Consider the following 19,156-nt stretch of genomic DNA (forward strand, 5'->3'; position numbering starts at 1 on the left):
ATTCACGCACGAAAGACGTAGTTAACAAAACCGTCTTTTGATGGAAGTGATACAAAAGATTAAAGAAGGGCTGCGCATTCTTCAAGGCTTTCCTTTAGTCACCATGAGAGCCCACGGCGACGCTCAACCAACTGCTGTGGGAGATGTGCATCGGGGACTGCCTTAATCACACAAATTTAGAGCTCACGTTCCAAATCAGTTCCTCCATCACGCATATCGCATAACGACGACGACGCTAAAATACGAGAAATTCGAGCTCATTCACAGGAACACCGGCTCTTTCTTCGCACGAATCGTAGTAAAGCTGTAGGCGTGACATGTAGCCCGGCGAATGGATGGGCGAAGAAAATTCCTTTTTTGGATTTCAAAAAATAAGGAAATATGAAAGAGGAAAACGGATAAGTTTAGATGAAGACTGTAGTTAAAGATTAGATTGCACGTCCAAGTTTGGAGAGCTGCTTTATCCAATAGTGGACATGAAACGTATGATAACTACAAAAACCTTGAGTGGAGGTCAATGGAATTTTTAACCGCTCCTCGCAAAGTAACCGTTTCCTTTCGTTGAAAGATAAGGGAGGAGGTTAGAAAGTCTTGACCGTTTCTCCCAATACAGACCTCACTGACTTGGTAACGCCTAAATCCAGTGATCAAGGACAGAAGAAATGCAATATTTCATATCCAAGCTCATCAAAGCACTCTCTGAAATTTAGGGTCCTGTGAGGGGAACATTACCATCCTGGGAGATAATATAGCCTGCTGCGAAGAATGCCTAAAATGTTGTCGCAGTTTTATTGACGACCATTGTTTCGCATGCAGCCGTTTGCGCTTCACAGTTGAAAGCTGGCAACAGCGGTGCCAACAGCCAGGATGCTTCTATCGGCGATCCTGCTGTACACACGTCACGTCATGTGGTAGCCAACTCTGCAAAAATGAGTTGGTCCACATAACTATTATTCTGTAGTCTATGAGCTTGCACCGCTTGAACCATTTATTCGGTTTGCAGCTCTATCGCGATTCTCGATGCAATGTTTTCGTTGCGCTGTATGCTCTACATTCATACAAAACTCAACGATCAATTTAGCTAAACTCAGCTGTCACTTACATCACAATCCGATATCACACTACTGGCCATTAAAATTGCTACGCCAAGAAGAAATGCAGATGATAAACGGGTATTCACTGGACAAATATATTGCACTAGAACTGATAGGTGATTAAATTTTCACGCAATTTGGCTGCATAGATCCTGAGAAATCAATACCCAGAGCAACCACCTCTGGCCATAATAACGGCCTTGATACGCCTGGGCATTGAGTCAAACAGAGCTTGGACGGCGTGTACACGTACAGCTGCCCACGCAACACCACAATACCACAGTTCATCAAGAGTAGCGACTGGCTTATTGTGACGAACCAGTTGCTCGACCACCATTGACCAGACGTTTTCAATTGGTGAGAGATCTGGAGAATGTGCTGGCCAGGGCAGCAGTCGAACAATTTCTGTATCCAGAAAGGCCCTTACAGGACCTGCAACGTGCGGTCGTGCATTATCATGCTGAAATTTAGGGTTTCGCAGGGATCGATTGAAGGGTACAGCCACGGATCGTAACACACCTGAAATGTAACGTCCACTGTTCAAAGTGCCGTCAACGCGAAGAAGAGGTGACCGAGACGTGTAACCAACGGCACCCCATACCATCAAGCCGGGTGATACGCCAGTATGGTGATGACGAATACACGCTTCCAATGTGCGTTCACCGCGATGTCGCTAAACACGGATGCGACCATCATGATACTGCAAACAGAACCTGGATTCATCCGAAAAAATGAGGTTTTTCTATTCGTGCACCCAGGTTCGATGTTATGTTCACCATCGCAAGCGCTCCTGTCTGTGATGTAGCTTCAAGGGTAACCGCAGCCATGGTCTCCGAGTAGATAGTCCATGCTGCTGCAAACGTCGTCGAACTGTTCGTGCAGATGGTTGTTGTCTTGCAAACGTCCCCATGTGTTGACTCAGGGATCGAGGCGTGGCTGCACGATCCGTTACAGCAATGCGGATAAGATGTCAAGATGCCTGTCATCTCAACTGCTAGTGATACGAGGCCGTTGGTATCCAGCACGGCGTTCCGCATTGCCCTCCTGAACCCACCGATTCCATATTCTGCCAACAGTCATTGAATCTCGACCAACGCAAGCAGCAATGTCGCGATACGATAAACCGCAATCGCTATAGGCTACAATCCGACCTTTATCAAAGTCGGAAACGTGATGGTACGCTTTTCTCCTCCTTACACGAGGCATCACAAGAACGTTTCACCAGGCAACCCCGGTCAACTGCTGTTTGTGTATGAGAAAACGGTTGGAAACTTTCTTGATGTCAGCACGTTGTAGGTGTCGCCAGCGGCGCCAACCTTGTGTGAATGCTCTGAAAAGCTAATCATTTGCATATGACAGCATCTTCTTCCTGTCGGTTAAATTTCGTGTCTGTTGCACGTCATCTTATTGGTGTAGCAATTTTAATGGCCAGTAGTGTATTAGCGCTCCTGTCTATAGCACTACATATACAGTACTTACCCTTTCACTACTCTGTTTAGCAAAGATTACAATTACTGCTACAGCAAATAAACAGACACTGAAAATTTGTCATTAGAAATCCGATGTGACTGCATAGAACACAGTGGCGTAACGAGCACAGGCACACTGCCGCTCGGAGAACTGCCAAGATGTTTCAATACTAGCGAAAAAACAAAGTGAACGTTATTGTTTTACAGATGAGTCAGAAAAGCTCCGAAAATAAGGTCTGCTCAAACTGAATTGCAGAAATTTTATTTCATTACTGAACTTATGCTTCACTTACGTACTATTATAGTCATACTAAAAGTAAAAGAACGTCAAAGATTTAATTTTTTACTTTCACGCCATTTCCATTACTCATCAAACTAGTGAAAAATCTGGCCCCTTAGAGATGAAAATTTCCTACATACATACGAGAATTAATACGGGGACACACAGGGAAGCGCGAACCAGAACTAAAAGTCATGAATAGCTACATATGTACGGAAAATAGACGATGCCTACCCTTTGCTGCTATGTTAAAAATCATTATAAGGTCAACTTTCTAAAATTCTGTAATCTACTGTGTGGAAAGGAAGGAAGCTAACAATCTTACGAACATCTGCTGTATAAGTTTTCTATTTCTCTTTATTTGTGCAACGTTCAGACCCGGTAGTATTTCGCATTCCTTGTAAAATAGAATATAAATGTCAGCAAATCTAATACTGACATGTAAACGTGTTACAGTACTTTTATTCCATAGCAATTTACACAAGAATATGCCATGCTCCGAATTACATTGGTAAAATAATAGACTATTTAACCTGCAGGTCACTGAAACACTATAGGAGAATCTACAACGTATTCAATGGATAACAAAAGCGAACTTAACCTGTCATAAACCGCCAGTTCATTAACTAGTAAGTTGCTCCCTCAAACTACGATATCCTGAATAACGGAAAACTCAAGAATAAATGTTAAACGTAACACAATTACCTCGCCAGTTTCGAATTTCGTTAAAAGAAGCCACTGACATAAATTAACCATCTTATGTACGTTTGCCATCAAAATATAATCAGAGCAAAAAACTATATTTCAGTTCGAAATGTATTCTGCGTGACACGTAGCTCATGTGAAAATAAAACGCGTGTGACATGATATCCTTGACAGTGCATTGGGAATTATCACACCGAAGAAACTGAAAGGTGGGCCTAGTATGAAAGAAGATAAATACGCAAAATATTTCGCAGCTGTTGGTTTCTTTTTGATTTATGCAACTATCTTTATGCCGAAAAACTTGAACTGACAAATGCTTGAAGAACCTCGTCAACTATCCCGCGAAAATCTACCTACGGAGTTCAAGATGTCTTTTAACTAAGAAATCTAGGAACATACTACGCTTGACTAGGTATCGGTCCCATTGCGAAACCCCGACAAGGTTAGACAAGCCCGATTACCGCGAGCATGCAGGATTCTTTTCCCCGCTTCAGACGCATATGGAACGAGGAGAAGCCCTACTACCAGGAACAATGGAATTACTCCCAGCCATGAGTATGGATGCAAATGTAGATGCAGCCAACATCTGTGTGGGTGAGCAGCCAGCCTACTATCGTCCAAGTCAACACCTCGCAGACACATCGTTTTAGGTGTTCGTGTTTTCACCGTCATTTACTATACATCGGAATCCTGATGCTGTACACTGAAATGTATGTAAAATAATAGAAGCGTTTACCCAAACAACTGCCAGGAAGTTTTACAAATTTACACGAACCGCGTAGCGAAAGAGAGAACACAACGAAGAAGTCGGTAGCAATACTTATGCCCGCAGCATTTTTGTCTTGCTTTCCCCCCGAATGCGTGGTTGGAGATAGCCAAATCGTGATAATACATTAATCACCATATTAATTTGATGATCATGCGTCTACAGAACACAGGGCAGGAGAGCGAATTATTTTTGAATACGTAACGCGGAAAATTTAGTTCTTATTTTATAAGCGTTTAATAAGAACGCTTTCATTAAACTTACATTGTTTCCACCACATAAAAAAGTGCGAATTCCTCTGTCGATCTTCACATTAAACTTGTCCAGTAGTGGTGCACAACGTGATGCTGCATCCGACTAACAAATATCGACTCGTCAGAAGACTGCGTTGGGTAATGCAGACAGCAGCAGGAGTTGTCTCATTTCCTTCACCTATGTCGATTCTTTGCGTATCGTAGCAGCATAAACTGTGAGATTCTGAGAATGCCGAAATGTTCTTGTGATGATGATGTACAAAACTTGTAAAGTAAACTGTCAAGTTTCTTTCTCCTTCCACGAAAGCCACGTAAAGAACGTAATAAACCAGGCAAACAATGAGGCTCTTATCGAAATAAACTTTGTGCTTTTCTTGGATGCAATTAGCCAATCCTATATAGGCCTACTCATGAATAGAAACACTTTGCCTGGATGATGCATTATTAATCAGAATTATTTTCACAAATATTTTGATGAAGTGTTTTAATTGTCAGAATACACGACACATAATATGGCTCACTGAATCGAGTCACGTCATAATTTGTTAGTAGCTTCACAAACAATTACAAAAAATGTAGCACATGGACAAGTTTCAGTATATGTAAGGCGTTTTTCGGGGTGGACGTGGTGGAGAGAGCCAGGAAGGCTTAGCCGCGTTCCTTTATTTGTCTGTCTTTTAATAGAAGACATGGAGGTCATCGTAAAATTACATCAAGGTAAAAGAAAAATCAATACAGATCACTCAAAAAGGTGCCGTGTACACTAAATAATGTTCTATGTACCAGAAAACTGTTCAATCAACGTCATATACATTCACATGGGTGACTTCACCCTTGGATAAGCAGTTGAAATCTATGAACCTGCTACTGTCTGACGGAGCAGAGGCGATACACCACCACGATAAAATGTGAATACAAAGGATTAGATTCAGTTTTCAACTTTACATGTTTTCTACGATATCTGACAGGTGACGCTGATAAACTGGTTGCACTGACAGGCGCTACGAAGTACTGGACCGGTGCCAATAACAGCTGACGTTTACTTTAGGAATACTGACGAACCTTGGAACGCATATAAACCGACCACAAAAAAGTACACGAAGACGAAGACAGGCTACAGAAATTTCTCAGGCTGATCATGAACAGCTCTCTCAAGGTCTAGATTTAGATAGAAAAGACGCATTTGAGGCACCGATATTTCTACACTTGCCGTAACGGAGAATGAGCAAAAAATACCGTTATTCACTTGAGATGACAGTTACGCTTCAAACTACAAGGTCGAAAATTCCGATTTAACAATCGAAATCTTCCACAAAAATATATAAATTTCTTTGTGACTCACCTTTTCCGAACAGTCTACTTCTTATTGCTACCGCTGAATAGTTTGATCTTCCCTCCACTCTTGATAAGTTTACAATTGAACAGAGAGATGAACACCAAACGTTGCTCACTTTGGAAGAAGTACTAATTTGAGTTTGAAATAGATTTGAAGAGAATAACTGATCACAGAACAATTCACTGGCGCTTCCAGCATCGATCACTTAACTGTTTCTTGCACTGTTTTCTTCAATGTAATGTTTTTAATGCATTGCTACGTAAAGAAAGTTTTAAATTTCTTGCAGTATCCATTCTGTGTTGCAGGAAACAATTGAATTTTAAAAGCCAAAGATTTTCACCAACGAGCCCGGCAGCACGGAAGCAATGGATCGATCCCGCAGCGACTACGTAACTCAACTGTTCGCTGCGGAAAGCGTTCTGTGAGTTTCGTTAGCAGTAGCACTCGCAGCGCGTGGTGCACGGGTGGCGAGGAGCGGAACCAGAGGCTAGGGAGTGGGGAGATGAGGGGCGGCGTGGAGGGGAGGCTGTCTGCCTGGTGGGAGCCTGGATGCTCGCCATAGGCGTGGCTGCTGGCTCTCCTAGTGTGCAGCCTACTATGATTCGTCACAAAAAGAATATCTTTGCAAAAATGTAGGATTTCTTTCAAATTTTTTGAGTTCTTTGCACCGTGAAACTCTTTTTGCCGTCTATTTTGAGAAGAAATGTACTCAGTGCAGAATTTCATGCACGTCTTTATAGACGATGTCTATTTTCAACAGTTACAAAAGTACAACTTTTCTGGTGACAGTTTCAAATGATAATTACTGGCAATTATATGGCTGATTTTAAGGGATTCGCATCTGAGTAACACCGAATTTGTGGTTTTTAACAACATTGCGTTTTAAAGAGACGTATTTACAGTGACCTAGGGTTGATTTTAAGGGATTCGCATCTGAGTAACACCGAATTTGTGGTTTTTAACAACATTGCGTTTTAAAGAGAAGTATTTGCAGTGACCTAGGGTTGCAGGAGCTGATTTGCTACATGCTACGACATTATTCATATGCAACATTTTATTTTAAAGTTTCAAAGTGAATATCGCAAATTTAAGGCTTTATGGCATTTATTATTTTCAACGTACAGTTACAAGTCATACATCAAATGAAAGAACGACTCAGGCAGTTTTTGTTACAAGCGTTCATTGTGGACACCATTCCTTTATGAACCCCGAAAGTAAAAATCTCGTGGCGTCAGATCCCATGCGAAACTAGTTCTGTCACCTGGCTCCTTGCGAACAATCCAGATGTCATACACAACATGTATCAGTGAGGCAGCGCACGATCTTGCTACCAAATAAAATTCTATGATTCAACTTCTTCCAATTGAGGTAAGAGCTTTAGTTCTAACGCATCAAGATAAGAAACACCAGTTACAGTTGCTTCAGCGAAAAGGAAAGGTCTATAAACTCTCCTCCGCGATGTGGCACAAAACAATCCGTTTTAGGGAGTCTCGTTGCAACTGTAACATCTCGTGAGCATTTGCTGACCCCCGGACGCGCATATTATATGTGTTCACATTCCCACTTAGGTACAACGGCGATTCATCACTGAAGACGACACGATGCAGAAAATCTTTATCGTCATGCAGCAAGTAACATTTAGTTTGCAAAGTTGGCACATCAACCGTAGTCTGTAGGTTATAGAGCTTGTAACAATTGCAGACCATAAGGACATCGTTGTAACCATCACCTTACAAGTCTTTACATAAGTGTCGCTGGAACTGCTAATTCACGAGTAGGCTTCCGAACAGACCTCTTGGGGCTACGCGAGAAAGACTCTTCCACTCGTTCAACGCGTTCTTCAGTCACTCTAGGTCGCCCCACATTCTTCCCTTTGCAAAGACGGCCTGTGTCTTCAAACTGACCATCTGCGGATGTTGTTAGCACTTGGAGTATTATTATAGAATTTAACACGGAACGCAAGTTGCGCTGTAACAACAGATTCTCTCCTTACAAACTGTGAAACACAAATAGCATTTTGTTCACTAGTCGACATCTTTGTTCCTGGCGTTTTCTAACGGAAGACACAGGAAACGGTGCATATTTTTGGGAAAAACGACATTTTGTTTATGGAGTGCTTGATTGATTCTCTTGTAAAACTTTTTTGTTACTTATAGACACAGTCACACGTTTATGACACAGTGCATGTGCATATGCACCAGTATGCAAACAAAACTGAGTTGCTCATTAATTTGATTTATTATATAATTATAAGTTGAATGTAACAAAAGCTAAAAAGCCTAAAAAACCGATATTGATTTTGAAACTCCCGGTATTTTTCCGTTGAAATAGTGGTTCTGATCTGTTTTCCGAGTCAAACCCGGAAACAAGAGTATTTGTGATTTTAGGAAATCTTCATATTGGCCATCTGTTCTACATCATCTTGAAGGATTGTGATTTTCTGTCAAGGTATCGTCTCACAGGCCTCTGAGGCAAAACATTATTTCACGACAAGCTGGTAGGTTTTGGTATGACCGCTCCCATTATCTTTGGGATTCACATTAACCCTATTCCGCTAATTGGAACCATTGATATTTTCTCAAGGGATACGAGATTTCAAAACAAAGCAAAAATGCATAGGAGAGACAAATACACTTTATGATGCGGCCTTTGAGAAAGCTATCAGTAGTGTTTTAATTGAAAAATTATTGAACATAATCAAGTGTACAGGATACCCTTCCCATCTCACATGAGAGATGCAGATAATGTATGAAGACTGTATGAACAAGTGACGAAAGTATGTGGTTTAACCCATACTCTTATTGACTGTCTGCATCTAATTACTATTAGCAGATGGAAATTTAAATTACAACTGGATGACCCAACACTGATTTCTAGGAACGAGAATGATAAGCAGGTAGCAGTGACTGATTCGAATAAAATGTGCCACGAATATAATCCGTAATTTTCTGTGCAGTAAGCTAACATTATGGGTTATACAGAATTGTCAGCCTCATTTTCTCTGTTGTTTCGGCAGGTATTTGTTCTCACCAAATGCGCTGAGAAGTCAGTTCCGGCGAGATCGTGTACCAGCACTCTCACCTGAAGATGGCGGACAGTTGGACAGCTAAAATATTGCGTCAAGATGACGTTATGATCCGGCTGCACACCCGAGAAGAATATTATCAATTATTACGCCGGGAAAGCCTTCGGAGTCACATCTAAATTAGCATTATACGCGTTATTTTCTGACTGGAATAGGAGCAGTCAGTTCCAAGGAGATGCCTCATGCACTTAAAATCACATCGAATTTCCAGTTCATCTGTTCCGAACAGAACTGGAGGAATTTCTATTTCGTAATCCATGCAGTGAAGAAGCAGACGTGAACCATCTACTATTTTCGTGTACCAGATACGAGACACAACAAAAATTTTTATCTGAGAACTGATTAGAGCAGAGGTTTCTCTTTCAACATCGGCTACAATCTTGCTATGGAAAAGAATGGACTTGTAGTAAATGTGATCTAATTATCTAGAGATACAATGTACGTGTTGGAAAGATAATTTTTACTATAGCTTTTGTCATTTATTTGTGATACAGATATTTTATGCATAAATTTATAGTAGTTTAATGTTTCAGTAATTAGTTCATGTCTTTTTTTGTATGTGGAAAGTAATTAAATGTATAGCAGACTAACCATTAACCATCATATTAAGTACATGTGATGGACGGCAGCATGGCACTGCCAAATGTCAGTAAAGAATTATATATTCCTGATGAAATTAGTGGGCAATAAATTTGACGCACTGAAAAGGAAATGCAGATTCAGTCACTGAACACTAGGCAGAAAAGGAACTGAATCTGGGCTACTCTTCATTAAATTGTACGGAAAGGTAGCTGTGGGGCAGGTGCGTACCAGTACAGTCGACATTTATGTCCGATCTCATTAGGTACCCAGTCCGCAGCTCGTGGTCTCGGGGTCGCGTTCTCGCTTCAATTCCCGGCGGGGTCGAGGATTTTCACCTGCCTCGAGATGACTGGGTGTTGGTGTTGTCCTCATCATTTCATCATCATTCATGAATGTGGCGAGTTTGGACTGAGCAAAGGTTGGGAATTTGTACGGGCGCTGATAACCGCGCAGTTGAGCCCCCCACAAAGCAAACATCATCATCATCATCCTTAGGTAAACAAACACGCTTCCTCCTCTTCTTCCTCCTCCTTCCTCCCCTCCCCTGTCACCTTCTCCCATTTTTCTAGGCAGATATAAGTGGGGGAAATTAAAAAAAGGGGGCATTATACTATTGGTTGGGGTATGATTGCAGCCTGGATGGTTAAAAAATTTCCAGTTATCTTAATGGTAATAATTTATGATCCAGTATCATAACATCCTGTCATTTTTGCCTTAACTTATTATAATTTATGACCCAGAAATGACATCATGGTTGCCCAGCAACTTTGACATTACAAAAATTGGTTCAAATGGCTCTGAGCACTATGGGACTTAACATCTTAGGTCATCAGTCCCCTAGAACTTAGAACTACTTAAACCTAACTAACCTAAGGACATCACACACATCCAGGCCCGAGGCAGGATTCGAACCTGCGACCGTAGCAGCCCCACAGTTCCGGACTGCAGCGCCTAGAACCGCAAGGCCACCGCGGCCGGCTTTGATATTACAGTGGATGTGTCAAAAATACTGGGGCGTTATACTGTTGGCTAAAGTATACTGGGGCGTTATACTTTTGGATAAAGTACTATAATTTATGACCAGAAAATGTGCGTTATAAGTATGCTGCAGCACTATAGTAATTACAAAACCCAAGATATTATAACTTTTTGCAATGTGTTTGAACCAGTCAACAATATCTGTAACGTTAAAAATGTTTAAGCGAATGTCACATAGTCAGCAGTGTAAAAAATTCACTTACTTCAACTTTAAAATTGTGTAGCTCAACGATGTTGCATCAAACACGGATCACTATCGTTTGTAGCAGGGTAGGAATAGGAAAGGTATGTGTCTTTGATCATACAATGTAAGCTTTCACGGCCGGTATTGTCTTCACTTAAAACTTCCGAGCTGATAGGCCGTGTTGGTAGGACGGACAGTGATATTAAAAATTCAGCTAATTTCATTGACAAGTTAAAAGAAACGAGCGTGGGCCCGGATGATGTCCTCGCCAGTTTTGACGTTGTGTCGTTATTTACCATGATTTCGGTAAACGAAGCTACCTTATGCATAGCGGATATTGTTCCTACCGATATTATGGCATTATTCCGACACTGCCTCACCACAATCTACTGTCAATACAATAATAACTTTTATGAACAGATTGACGGGGTGGCTATGGGCAGTCCTCTTAGTCCTGCTGTGGCTAACTTATTTATGGAGACTTTTGAACAACGGGCGCTGCAGACTGCCAGTAAGAGACCAGCCAGATGGTATCGCTATTTCGATGACACGTTCGTAGTATGGACACACGGAGCAGAGGAGTTGGATGCCTTCCTGACACATTTAAACAGCATTAATCCGAAAATCCAATTTACTATGGAGACGGAAAGGACTGGACAATTGAATTTCCTGGATGTGTCTGTGATTAAACGACGGGACGGAACGTTGGGCCATAAGGTGCATAGAAAGGCCACACATACTGACCGTTATCTGCATAAAGATTCAAACCACCACCCTAGACAAAAAAGAGGTGTAATGAAAACCTTAGTAGACAGGGCGTACAAAATTTGTGAACCTGTTTATTTAAAAGATAAGATTGAACATCTACGGTCAACCTTCGTGAAGAATGGCTATTCTAGCAAGGATATAGATCGAGCACTTCGCTCTAGGCAGAGAATTAGGAGCAACGACGAACAACAGTCGCCCAAGGGCAAAGTTTTTCTTCCGCTCATTAGTAAGGTCACAGATCGCATTGGGAAAGTTTTAAGCAAGTATGAGGTGGAAACTATTTTCAGACCCACCAGTAAAATAAAAGAATATTTAAGATCGGCAAAAGATGCACGACACTCTTTGTCTACACCGGGGTATATGAAATTCCTTGTAATTGTGAACAGGTTTATATCGGTACAACAAAGAGAAGTGTGAACACCCGTCTTGTTGAACATAAGAGGAATTGCCGCCTGGGTCACACGGATAAATCGGCCGTAGAGGACATGTTTACCAGGAAGGTGATCATGAAATAAAATTCAGCGAGACGAGCGTCATATCAAAAACCTCGCATTATTAGGCACGCTTGTATAGAGAGGCTATCGAGATTGATAAACACCATAATAATTTTAACAGGAAAGACGAAGGTGTTAAATTGGATAAAATCTGGATGTCAGCGTTGCACCGCGAGCGTGACGATCGATTACTTTCAATCGAGAATGTTGGCATAACCAGAGACAATCTCATAGCCGACGCAACGTGATCGACAGTGACGCCCTCTGTACTACCCATATAATCAGCGCTTTGTAGGGAAGCAGCCTACTCACGCCGTATAAAATTCACATCAGTCTTTCCATTGTGTGCCAGCCAGTCCGCTCTAACTAGCTCTGATGTCATAAATGTTGCGCAATACTTTAAAAATCTAGTAAATAACCTGAAACGTTTCTAGCATGTCAGGAGTAATACTAAATCAATATGTGTTGAATATCAGTTCAATAACTTTAACCATTTTCGAAATTTGGATGTTTTTCTGTAAAAATCATTGGCGCAACAGAAAAGAGCCAGAAACTTAAAAATTTATATTTAGATTCCTTTTTCATAATAATTTAGTAGAAACAGTCTTCTGGATCTCACAAATTAAAATTTTAGTTGAAATTCATGATTTTCTGGTTTTTGTCTTAAAAATTAATGAAGCAAGATAGATAAAGTAGGCGAATAAATAAGGCTAGGATGTTTAAATTTAAGTAGAAGGGAGATCCGCTATAATTATAAAGATGTGAGAAGTTTCAACTGAATAACTATAAAACTATAGTGATAGCGTATCTCCAAAGGGGAAGTTCAGAGCTCGTCTACTGCATGTAGTGTAATTAAATTAATTCTCTCGCCTAAAATATTTGACTTAGCCACGTCAGACTTTTATTATGATTACTTACCTGTGTGCTGATTGCACATTTAAATTGAGAGCTTCATCGGCCATCAGCAAAGGAAGCAATGATTTATTCGATAACTTAAAGTGGTGCATTACTAGCCCAGCGGCTAGTCGGGAGAGCCGATTTGATCAGGCGTTCCCTCAGCCGCCCGCACCGCGGCTTTATATATAAGAACGCTGCGCGAGAAAAAAGGCCCCAGTTCTCTCCAGACTCTGATTAGCGCACCATCTGTGCCGGGAGTCGCCTCGCATCGGGATCATTGCTATAAACAGCCTCGGATGTCATAATAAGTTACTCGGATACGCGTAACCATGAAATCGTTTTCGAGTGAAGTGTTAATTCTGGGATGACTTTAATGATCTATCTTCAGTTTGCGTATGTCGTATTTTCACGTGCCGCTGCGGGACAGACATTCTACCATTATTTAGCGTGGCGTTTGATGCACATTATCATCAAATTATGGCGAGCATTCACTTAAACCTTTAATTTGAACAGTTGTAGTTGCATCAGCGCATTAGACTCTGAACTGCTCTGGTAGTTGGATTGTGTGGATTCTTTTTTGGTCTGTGACTTTAAGAATATAGTGAACATTTTAGAGAGAATCGTTTTTGATTATGAATCCCAGACAACCTCCTAATTCCTCAGAGCTATAAGCTGTAGTTATAAGTGTGTTTCTCAGATGAAGTGGGCACTAGGAATTCTAATTACAGGCTTCACGTTTTGCTAATCACTTTCTGGTTGCCAATATTGTAGTTAGAGAGCCAGTGTTGAGAACGGCAAACAACAGCATTAAATAAATAATAGGAACATTTTATATAACAATAATTCCACCCACCGCCCCACAGCTTCCTCGAGTTCTCTTCGCAGTTCGCCGCTCTACCTCCGAGGATGTCTGCCGCAGTCGGAGACGAAACGTCAGGGGAGAGTTTTATACATCGACCACGGCCTTATCAGCCCGGAAGTTTTAAGTGAAGGTATGTGTCTTTATTAAAACATTACCAAACACCCCGTTCCACAGCTTCTAACCTGTTTCATGACTAAACCGCAGATTTTTAGCTCGAAAAACTGCATTTTAGGCACCTAAAATAGTTCATTTAGGCTATATAAAACGTAAAATAGGCCCTAAAAAGTATTATGCAGAAAAATAAAATAAAATTTAAAGTAAAAAGTGTTGACATATAAGCATATTGTTACTGATTACAAACAAGGTAAATAAAAATAAGCCCAGTTGCAGAACACAATAAATATTACACTACTTTAATGTTCAAATAGACCCCAACCTTTTTTAGTTTTTCCAAGACAGACATACTGTACAGAACACATAGCCCCAAGTTGAAATGCGTGTAATATGTAATTTCATAAATGCTGGATAAATCAGTGGTTTCAAACATTCAGATCGTAGTCGGCTTCACAGTAAATACCTAAAAGCTTTTCTAGGTTTCCTAGAAAAAAACTACAGCACTTGCTTCTCAGTAGTAATTTATATGCCGAAAAAGAACGTTTTACATAGGCACATGTTTAACAGGAATGCTGCCATCAGGGGAGTTCGATTTTCGGCTAAGTATGTACGCTGCTGGGCGCAAGTCCTTCAGGCCGATGTTATTCTACAAAATCTTTCGCATTTTTGTCCGTTCTTTTTCTCCCACTTCACTTGGTTCTTCATTAATTTAATTTTAATTTTCAACTTTCTCCAGTAAAGAAATAACTTTTCAGTATGTCATATAGTGCAGAGAATCGGGCAGCCAGTCTTATACGACTATAATTTGAACCTGTTGTTATCGGCATTTTCTTCCGTTGAACTGTTCGCGCACTGAAACTGGAAGCAGAATTCAATGTCCTGCTGGTAGATAAAAAAAAAACAAAAATCGACAAGTGCTTTGCTTTCCTGCAATGAGAGTCCATGTGTGACCAAGGAGAGAGATGAGGTTTTTTTTTTACTGCAATGACTGGGCAGCCTTAACTCTCCCTTTGAGTATGCTTTTTTTTTTTCATCTGAGGTCAGTTCAAGACCTGCGAATATCTTTCTTCATGGAATCAGGCAATTGGGCGGGATTCTATTAGTCAGAGACATTCCCCCCTCTTCCCTCCAAATACCAGCTTCAGTTCTCCCCACTTTCGATTCTTATCTCTCGAAAATACAAGAATTTTGTTACATTAAAGAAATAGGTATTTTGTAGGATTTCGAAGGTAAAACATACAAAAGTAGGTACTAACGTCAAAATAGGCAGTTTTGTGTGCTATAACATTGACGATCCCGTGTTTAATTAGTCACCAAACACGTAAGTACAAGTTGATTTGCAACGAGGAATTTAGGGAACGAATGGGTTTTAACCTAAAGGCCCGTGGCCTATTCATGATCGTGTCTGGCTGGGAGGGTGCCTGTCTCATCACTGTTCGCTGCCACAACCTACCTTGGGCATTGGGCCATGAACGTTTCAGTCATCCTGTTCAGTGCTCTCACCACACACTGTCTTATGTTTACCCAGGACTGCTCGCTTATCAACACACTGGGCATCAAGCCTCCACTGGCGTAAAGACAACTGAGTTATTCGTTGTACTGCAACCTGCTACTTGCGCAGCCTCTGGCATGCAGTCCACAGAGGCCAAAATGCTTCTGCAGCAGTGGGCAGACGAACATTCCACTGAGTCACTGCAACTGGCACTGTTGATTCACCTTAAACAATACATCTTCACATATAAACTCCCAACGTAATCTGAATAATACAGAGCTGACACCTCCCATTTTGGCTGCCTCTATCACAAATTCTTCTCATCTGGATACGTGTGTGTGTGAAATCTTATGGGACTTAACTGCTAAGGTCATCAGTCCCTAATCTTACACACTACTTAACCAAAATTATCCTAAGGACAAACATACACACCCATGTCCGAGGGAGAACTCGAACCGCCGCCGGGATCAGCTGCACAGTCCAAGACTGCAGCGCCTTAGACCGCTCGGCTAATCACGCGCGGCAAATCTGGATATGATCCATGCATTCTATAAAGGGTGAGTCAAAAAGGACTTTACAACTTCGAAATAATATAGAAATTACATAATTTACAGAATAGGTAGATGCGTCATTTTGTAACAAATAACCTAAGGTTTGATTCACAAAGTGCATTAGTACCCCACACCACCACCAGGAGCGCGCAAGCGTAGTCCACAATCAAAATGGCTACTTTCACTGGTGCAGACATGCTCGCTGTGTATTTTGCTTACACGAAACGAACTCTGCAACAACTGATAGGCCCAAATTTCGTGTGTATATTTCTCTCCTTCCAAACAATTTAGTCGACCTGAAAAATCGAACCTACACTACCATTGCACAAGTTACACCCGATTTGCCGCGAGTGTGGGAAGAAACTGATCACCAGTGGGATGTTTGCTGCTTCACAAATGGTAGTCACATCGAAACAAAATAACAGTGGATACTGGTATTTGAAACTTGAGGTTGTTTGCCACAAAATGACACATCTACAGATTCTGTAAGCTATTTCAATAAATTTCTATAGTATTCCAAAGGCGTAAATTCCTTTTTGACTTGCACTGTATATTTATGAAGTCTCACAGCGATGCTGAATAATACATAGTGGAACTCTCTAGTCCCTTGAAAAACTTCTTGTATACTATCAATCTCCCTATACAGTGTTTGGATTCATTGTGTTAATGCATCAGCATAAATCTCGAAATTTATAGCCTCTAGTAAACTTCCTACATGTGAGCAACCCCCCATACAGTGGCTGTACTCACCCAATGCACAAGACTGTTACACCCGTATAAATGATAGTTACAACTAGCTCCAGTCACAACTTGCACTATAAGACAGCCGCATCAGCATTTTCTTTTCCTGTTGGTGGAAAAATGGTGGGGAGCTACAACACTGGCCTGAATTGACCATCACCATCACACAGAAGCTAGATGCTAGTTCATCTAGCTTTCCTCTCAACTTGTTTATGTATAAGGTGTACTTTGAAGCTTCAATCCACTTCAGTATTATTCTTACAGCAGCAGCAGCAGCAGCAGCAGTAGTTATGAAGTGCAAGTGTGATAGATCAAGTGATGTCCACACCTACAGCACTAGAGAGACAAATGACCTATGTTGCTCATTATTAAAGCTGTCAGTGGTTCAGGAAGGAGTTCAATATGCAGCAACAAAATTATATAATCGCTGTTAATACTGTTAATGTATACATGTCCAGTGAAACGACTCATTCCACATCTTTTTGATAAATGAATTGTTCAAATGATCTATCGAAAATGTAACTAACCAACTAATAATAGCACCAAGCGCTCTTGCTTGGTTGGTGACAAAGTTGCAGGTATGTATTGAAGACACTTTGTTTGTGTGCATACTGTGGCTCATGTATAGCCATGGTCTAATGACTTTTTCCTTTCATTTTACAGACTGCAGCATACTATCACCATTGATTTGGGATGAATCAAATGATCTCCTAATAATTGGTTCTGAGGAGGAAGGTGGCTAGTGTAGGATGACTGAACCAGCATCGCTAACAAATGGATATTGCAATCGTAAGTATATGTCTTTATATACCAGTTTGTGTGTGTGTGTGTGTGTGTGTGTGTGTGTGTGTGTGAATAATTTTTTATAATGATTATCTGATGTAATGCTCTTTTTCGTTGTAGGTTTTTTCAGCGATGTCAGCTGTATAGAGATGGAAGAATCCACTCCACTGCCTACCCCAGATCTTTGTTGTAGTAATATTATCTATTCTCTTCGTCTATATGTATGTATTACAGGCTGTAACGGATATAAGTGCAGATATTTTATATGTAGTACCTTAATATATACACACATCAGTGTTGGGTGTTTTTTCTCTGTGTCGAACAGTCTTCCCACAAACCACATCACATAATTTACTATCTGATGAGTTATGCACAGTCAACAGTCATAACTGCACCACTAATTGGACTATGCCTGTCGCTGTAGGTTATCTGTTTTGTATCCACGTTCCAGACTTCAACACCTGACGTGCTCTCCAAGGGGAGACAAGCATTAGTGGTTTGCTCTTGCCTCACGTGCTTGGAGGTACTAACAAACCTAAAAAAATTCTGCTGCTAATAGCTATAATTATTAGTCTACAAACGATGTAAATACTGATGTAATGTTATTCAGTGCACTGTGCTCGGTGGCCAGTAAAAGTATCTGCACTTACATCCATTACACACTACATATTTACCCCTGATATTTATAGATCATTGTCCATCGTGTTTTATAGAAAAATCCCAGTCCCATCACAATGTATGACTCCATTTGCAGCCCTAAGTTCACAGGGATGGGGTCTGAATATAGATGATTGATTATGTGAATAGCAATTCACATTTATATAATAAAAACAATTTCCACTTATATAGATTGATTATGTGATGTTATTCTTTCGTGTCTAGGTAGATTAGATAACGATATGGCAATGGCTGAATGGGTTGAGAATGATGAGATTTTTTTCCTATCTCAGGTTATGACTCCATTCTCTACTGCGTGTTCGCGTGGGTGGACTCCAATTATGGATGACTGAATGTGTAAGTAGTAATACATATTTCTTCTAGATTAATAATTTACACTTACACACAATACTTACGATATGCTTTCGTCTTTAGGGAGCTTAGATGACTATATCATTATGCTAGTTGGGGACATATGTCTCCACATTGAACTTGATAATATAATAAGAATAATTATACCTGTAGATGACGAGGTGATGAAATCAGTATTGAGCAATACAGATGCCAATGAATTTCTATGTAAGTACCAGAAAAAGCGTTGTTTATACTCGCTTATTATTCTTGTTTCAGAATCTTCACACACATTCGGGTAATAGTAACCTATGTTGTCGCTTTTTTCTGCAAGAAATTTGGAACCATCTGGAGGTGGAATTTCAACATCAACAACACCATGGCTGGAGCAACATCATCACAATCACCTCAGCCTGGTCTGCCATCACACTCACTGTGATCTGGACCTCTGAGTGCACATTCACCTCAGCCCTCAACTTCATGATCGGTGGCTAGTGCATGCAATCGTACATTGGCTAGCAAAGTTTCCTTGCTTAGACTATTAGTTTAGGGGAGTACCAGCTTTAAATTACTCAGTGGTTGGAGGCACATTTGGGGACAGGTTCCCAAGTGCCCGCATTGATAATTTTACTGCTAGCATCCAAGACCACATC

At 40.8% G+C, this 19,156-nt stretch overlaps 1 long non-coding RNA gene across 1 annotated transcript in view; it reads right to left on the reverse strand.

The window, feature by feature from the left end:
* LOC124789621 overlaps window positions 1-6,318 on the reverse strand; it is a 347,522-nt gene extending 341,204 nt beyond the window's left edge. The window contains exon 1 of the long non-coding RNA XR_007016145.1: window positions 5,911-6,318. This is a non-coding gene — a long non-coding RNA (uncharacterized LOC124789621). The remainder of the gene's footprint in view (window positions 1-5,910) is intronic.
* Between the last annotated feature and the right edge of the window lie 12,838 nt (window positions 6,319-19,156).

The sequence above is a fragment of the Schistocerca piceifrons genome, chromosome 3 (assembly GCF_021461385.2).
Source record: "Schistocerca piceifrons isolate TAMUIC-IGC-003096 chromosome 3, iqSchPice1.1, whole genome shotgun sequence".
NCBI lineage: Eukaryota > Metazoa > Arthropoda > Insecta > Orthoptera > Acrididae > Schistocerca > Schistocerca piceifrons.